At 39.2% G+C, this 6000-nt stretch overlaps 1 protein-coding gene across 1 annotated transcript in view; it reads left to right on the top strand.

The window, feature by feature from the left end:
• The first annotated feature begins 671 nt into the window (after positions 1-671).
• Positions 672-6000, top strand: part of CTXND1 (cortexin domain containing 1) — a 34656-nt gene continuing 29327 nt past the window's right edge. The window contains exon 1 of the mRNA XM_025894837.1: positions 672-872. The gene's annotated coding sequence lies outside the window, so the exon portion shown is untranslated. The remainder of the gene's footprint in view (positions 873-6000) is intronic.

Genomic DNA, 6000 nt, shown 5'->3' with positions numbered 1-6000 from the left:
GAAAGCAAGTGCAATTCCCCCAGTGCTTCCCAAAGGCACAGAGTCAAACACCTCCATGCAGTGAAAGATTAGGATCCCTAATGAGAAATTATTCACCGTGACTCTTGCTCATTCTGCCTCCTTATTATTGCTGCTCATTATTTCTACCTTGTCTGCATGCAGGACCCCCCATACGGTGTCAGACACTCAGCAGACAATGGACAAGGGTGACAGTCCCTCCTTCAAGACGGGAGCAAAGCTCTGAGCCTGTTAAATCTGGGATGTGAAAATCTTTGAAGTTTTAGGCTACTACTTTTTGACCGTCTCCAGCAGGGCTGGTACAGTCCGTTTCAGAGCTAGGAAACCCCTCCCCTTCACTTGTACTTCTGAAAAACAGAAGATTTAGTTCATTTGAAACAGTGTTCCTCAGCATTTAAAAAATGCATTGGCTTGAATTTGTAATGCTAACTTGAGCTCTTTCTGAAACAAAAAAATTAGGGTTCAGCTGCAAATTCGACTGTAAGTTACAGAATACGACAACTTGCTCGATAAAGAACTGTAAAGCAAGATGAAGCATTCCCAGCCCCTTTGCCTTTAAAATGCCATGGAAGCACAGAGGCTCTCGGCAGAACACCTTATCTGCTCTCGAAAGCTGTGACTCTTCATCCTTTCGTTATGAAGACCCAGGGGATTGCTTACTTAGCATACACCAGAGGCAATGGATAGGGTGAGCAGCCACTGCAGCCAGAAACCCCCAGTACAGAGCACAGACAATTCCCCTCCACATGCAGAGACTTTGGAGCTGAATTGTGCTGAATAGAGAACCCTCCAGCTGAGTGAGCCATGTGTGCCCGGGAAGAGCAGCCACTTTCGCTCCGCTGAAAAGCAATGCAGTAAGTGACTGGGATATTGCAGCAGGCACCGGTTCCCTGAGCTAATCGGGAGCTGAAACCTTGCAGCTTTTGCTGGGAGAGAGACAACCTCCAGTCCGGGAGCAGTGTCAGGGCTGCATGATTTTTTGTTGTTGTTGTTTTTAAATGAAGTGAAGGGATCAAGTCAATATGCAGTGACAGGGACTGTATGGTTTGCTTTGTGTGCATGTGTGGGTGTTGCAGGGGAGCACTTGCTTGTGTGTCCTGTGCTGAACTAATACTGCTCTCTTTGTAGGTTTTTTCTATAGTCATGTTTGACAGTGTTTGTTCAGAGATGGTGCTTAATAACTTAATGTCAGCGGACATTTGTGTTCTCCTTCTGAATCATGCAGCATGCTTCCTGTGCTTGGGTGCAAACTATTTTCTGTACTGGTACTCTAATGCTGGATTTACAGGGGCTGTGCCTTTGGATAATGATAAATTGTACATTGAAACTATGTGAACGAGTGCCTCAGTGATGGATAATACTTTTATTTCACTTCAGCACATATGGCTAATTTCTAGTTTGTGGTAAATTGTTCACTGTGGTCTGAAATTGCAGATGCTTTTTTAGTAGAGAAATGTTTGTAAGCAGTACTTTATCATAGCATAGCTGTGGCTTTCTTCAGATTCAGATGTTCTGTTTTTGTACTCTGCAGCAGCAGCTTTCTGTTTGTACTGAGTAGGAGACGGAAAGCATGATTTAAAGTTTGGTTTATATGAAGAGGGATTTTTACAGAGTTTGAAAGTGTTTGCAAAATTAGCATTTGAGCAGTAATTGCAGACCTTTGGAAGAAACTGCAGCATTTAAAGCAAATTTAACCATGCAGTTTTTGTTCTGTTATTTAGGGACTAATACCAAGCTTCACTCCTCTGGTTTCCTGATACAGCTTTCTCAGTGACTTATGAGGCTCTGGCTTTAGGATAACTGCCTGCCTTGAACCTCACTGCCATTTTGGGCTTCAGGCATGTTTAACTCTTTAAGGCAATGTATGCTAAATTTTTAAGAGAGCAGAACATGCAACTGCCAAAAGTTAGGGATCCTTTTCTTGCTGTTCAGTCAAATGTCAATACTAAATAGTCATCAGTCTCCTGTAAAGGAGCACTAATGAAAGCAGTCTTTGATTTTCCAACTCAATTTTTGTTTTAAAGTTAGGGTTTATTGAGTTATTGTAAACTATGGTGAAACTTATAGGAAGTCTTAACATAATTAAAAAAATTCCTCTGATATATCTGTCATTTTAGCTTTGAGCAAAATCTGTAGTGTCACTATATTTGAAGGGGTAATTCTCAGCAATTAGACAAATGAAGTTCAGTTTCTGCTGGAAGAGTTTTTGCAGACATGTTGCTGAAGATGTGTGTAATGTTGGGTCCCAGGCACAGATAATGACACCAAGAAACACCCTGGAAGTTCTGGCACCTTTTCCCTCCTGTGAAACATGCACGTCTTGGAGTCTTTTCTCCTCGGGACTGATACTCAGGTGCTGCTAAGAGCTATTTCCTCTGATGCTGCAGTCAAGAGAATTTTCTTCTTTTTGCCTAAGAGAAGCCTTGTGACATATAGTGCTATTGAGTTGCAATTGTTAAGCTAATGAGCAATTAATAAGCAATAATTATTCTTCATTAGCTGTACAACTTTGAAGATGGACAAATCTACAAGGAGGGAGAATCACATCTCAATCTAATCTGCTCCTCTCTTCCTTTTTTCTTCAATCCCAACTTCTCCCTGACTGTTTATGGGCATTTAGTAGGTGTTATAGCTGCTCTCCTTCAAGGACCTGAACCTAGGATTAGTGCAGTTTTTCCAGTCACAGGTTCACAATCCGTGTGTGTCTCATCTGTTCCTGTTTTCTCCATCTAGATATCCAGCAAAGCCAGTAAAGAATTTAGAACATAGGAGGATTTATTATAAGATATCTCTAACTGAGCATTATTAACCTAGTGTTGGTTTATCTGTCATGAGGAAAGAGCGGGGATTTTACCTGTAACTAGAATATGCTCAGAACACACAGCTTTGATGACATTATCATCAGATATTTTCAGGTAAACTAATTCCAGTAATTTGACAAGCTACTGTTTTCAAATTATTTTCTCTGAGGAAAAAAAGCAGGGGAGGAAAAGAAATGCAAATAAGAGTTGGATGTTGGAAGAACATTGGATTTATAATGAGAATCACCAGACAAAAAGAAAGATTATGGCTGGGTTTATGCCTTCATGCAATTCTGAGTCTCTAATCAAAATGTGTTTCCTGAACTGGAACCTCAGAATTATTTGCTAAATATTATTGTTCATGTCAAATGTAAAATGGAGCACATTAGGAATAAAATCTAATTTCCCAGTCTAGAGTAAGTATATTGGTAAACAAACGTTTTCACTTCTTCATCTTGTCTGTAAGTAACCCTGGCAGGAGCTTTTCCTTGGAAGTCAAGTTCATTTTATTGCATTGCAGCCTCGGAGAGATACACACAAAGGGAAGTTTACTAATTTTATGCTATATTGCCAGTAATGAGTAGCAAGTCAATTTAATTAATGAAGAGCAGTTGCTTAACATTTGTAGTCACCTCAACTACTTTAATTTGCATCACTGTATTTCTACCAGTTTTTGCCGTGTAGAAGCCCTGATAACATTCCCTGACAGTATGAAATACGACTGCACCATCGTGTCATTCAAGTACAAGAGATACAACTTCCCTTACAAAACTGCATAAAAGAATATCCAGTGGGTGGATAAACATGCTGCATAATTTCAAAGCACAGTGAAAACGTGTGTCACAGTTGCACCAGGAACCAACGGCGCAGAGGATGTTACATTAAAAGATACGACACTCGGCACACTCTCAAAGAGATGAGTTTGGTTGCCTTTGTACAAGAGCGGGGAATATTTGTACCATCCTTAGTAGAGCTGTCATGTTTATAAAAAAAATATATCTTACAGCTAGTGACGTCCAAAATGTGCCACATACATAGTCAAGACTTTCTTTCTGACTACAAAAGAAAGGACATTTTTTTCCTTTCTTGTTGTTCAAGGGTAGACTTTCTGATGGCGTCAACTACTTAGATATGCTGCATAGTAATTATTTTATTCATATGTATGAAAGCAGATCTCTTAGAATCTTCATTATACTTATCTGCTGTGAGCATCAAGATTGACTTTAATTGGGATTTTCAGATATATGGTTAGACAGTCCATTTTTAACAACAAAATGAATATGCTATTATTTTCTACTATCACTTCTTACCAAGGGCAATTGTTTAATACTCTGTAATAGCTACAATTCAGGATATTTCTTTTGCCACAATGACTCACTTCACTTTCCACATCCACACAAACCCCAGAACCCACTGTGAGTAAAGCAGCAGTGCAATAGTATTCAAGGAGGATTAAAGGACTAAGATTGAGAACTTCCTAAAGCCTGCTGCCTGAGCTGTTGTTTTAAACAGGAGCAAAAAACAATGTACCTGCCTTTTTCAAGTGTTGTTCAAAAAGTATAGATATGCACCCAAAAACCAGGCAGAATTAGAAAGATCACACTCTACGATTTGCAAGGTACCTTCAAAGTGCACCTGGTAAGGCAGTCGACCTCCAGGAGATGCAGAAGAACCAGCCTGTGATTCCACCACCTCCTATATCTGTTTCTTAAAGCTTTAGGCAAGAATTCTGGCATCTGGCTTTTTGGAGGATAATTCAATACGTTGAACTTTAAAATAGGGCTTTGAAAATATGTATTCTGACAAACTTGATCATCAGTAACAAACTACAAATCAGATATCTGATTTTCACTGAAACATCCAGAAGAAACTCCAAATGCCATTTGCTCAGCTCTGAATCTCCAGGAGTTATTTCACGGAACATTTATTAATGTTTTCATTCATTTTGAATGCAAATACAAAGGAAACAGCATGTGAACTAAACAAGAGTGTACTTAAACAATGGCTGCAGAGACACACACCTTTTCTCAGCCTTATTTTGGCATTTGAGTTTCAAATCTATTTTGTCCAGCTCTGGGGAGACAAAACCTCTGGGGGTCCTATCCATGGATACTCTGAATTCATAGTAGTCTGCCAGAGAGATTCCTGGACAGGAAGAACATCATATCCCCATTGTCAGTTGGCATTTTGTTCAGAGGGAAAGATGAAGAAATGAGACAGAAAGTTGTTGAAAACACAGATGCTCACATTTCTTCTGCTAGAAACACGGAATTACGTATTTCTTTTTATCATAAATCACAGGTTTTCCTTCAAAGCTTTACTTTAGACTTTCAATCAGTGCTGATGACTGTAAAGAACCCCATACTCAAGCAAATTTAAATTATCTGGTGGAAAAGCCTCCCATTTCTCTCCCTGCCCTGTCTGATTGATTTCATGATTACTTGAGAATATGCTGCATCACACATTCAGTTTGTATTATAAACCAGTCTAAAGTAACTGATGTCACCATATTTTGTTTCCATATTCAAATTCAAGCTCCCACTCCCTTTGTCAGCATCACCAATATATCTATGACTTCTTACCAAATAACCATAACACACCATATGTTGCAGAATTTTTCTGGATTTTCACCAGTTTAGTTTAGAATTCACCCTCAGTCTGAACATTGCTCAGCTAGGAGGAGATCCATCCTAGAATCACAGAATGGTTTGGGATGAAAGGGGCCTTAATCCCCCTTCCTGCCACATGCAGGGTCACCTTCCACTAGACCAGGTTGACCAAAGTTCCATCCAACCTGGCTTTGAACACTTCCAGGAAAGTGATTTTTGAAAATCCTGGTGAGAACCAGAAGCCACAGAGACTTCAAAAAACAGTGGCACTGAAAAGAAGAGGAAATCTTAGCTTTCAACACAGAAGGAGCCAGTTTTTGTCAACAAGATTTGTCAGGAAAGCATCTCCCATTATTAGAAGTCCAAATAATGACAAATCATAACTACTCAAAGTCATGAAACTCAAATAAACCAAATCAAAAAGACTGAACTGTGAAAAAAATAAACCTTGTATTCATTTTTTCTTCTATTTTGGGGGATTCTTTAGGATTTATGCTTCAAAAATTTCATCTAGAAGCATATGAGAGCATTTTGTAAAAAGGAATTTTATATCCTTGCACAGTAACTTCAGT

Source organism: Manacus vitellinus, unplaced genomic scaffold (genome assembly GCF_001715985.3).
Source record: "Manacus vitellinus isolate BGI_N305 unplaced genomic scaffold, ASM171598v3 scaffold_16_pilon, whole genome shotgun sequence".
NCBI classification, from domain to species: Eukaryota; Metazoa; Chordata; class Aves; order Passeriformes; family Pipridae; genus Manacus; species Manacus vitellinus.
This window is presented reverse-complemented; position numbering and strand designations above follow the sequence as displayed.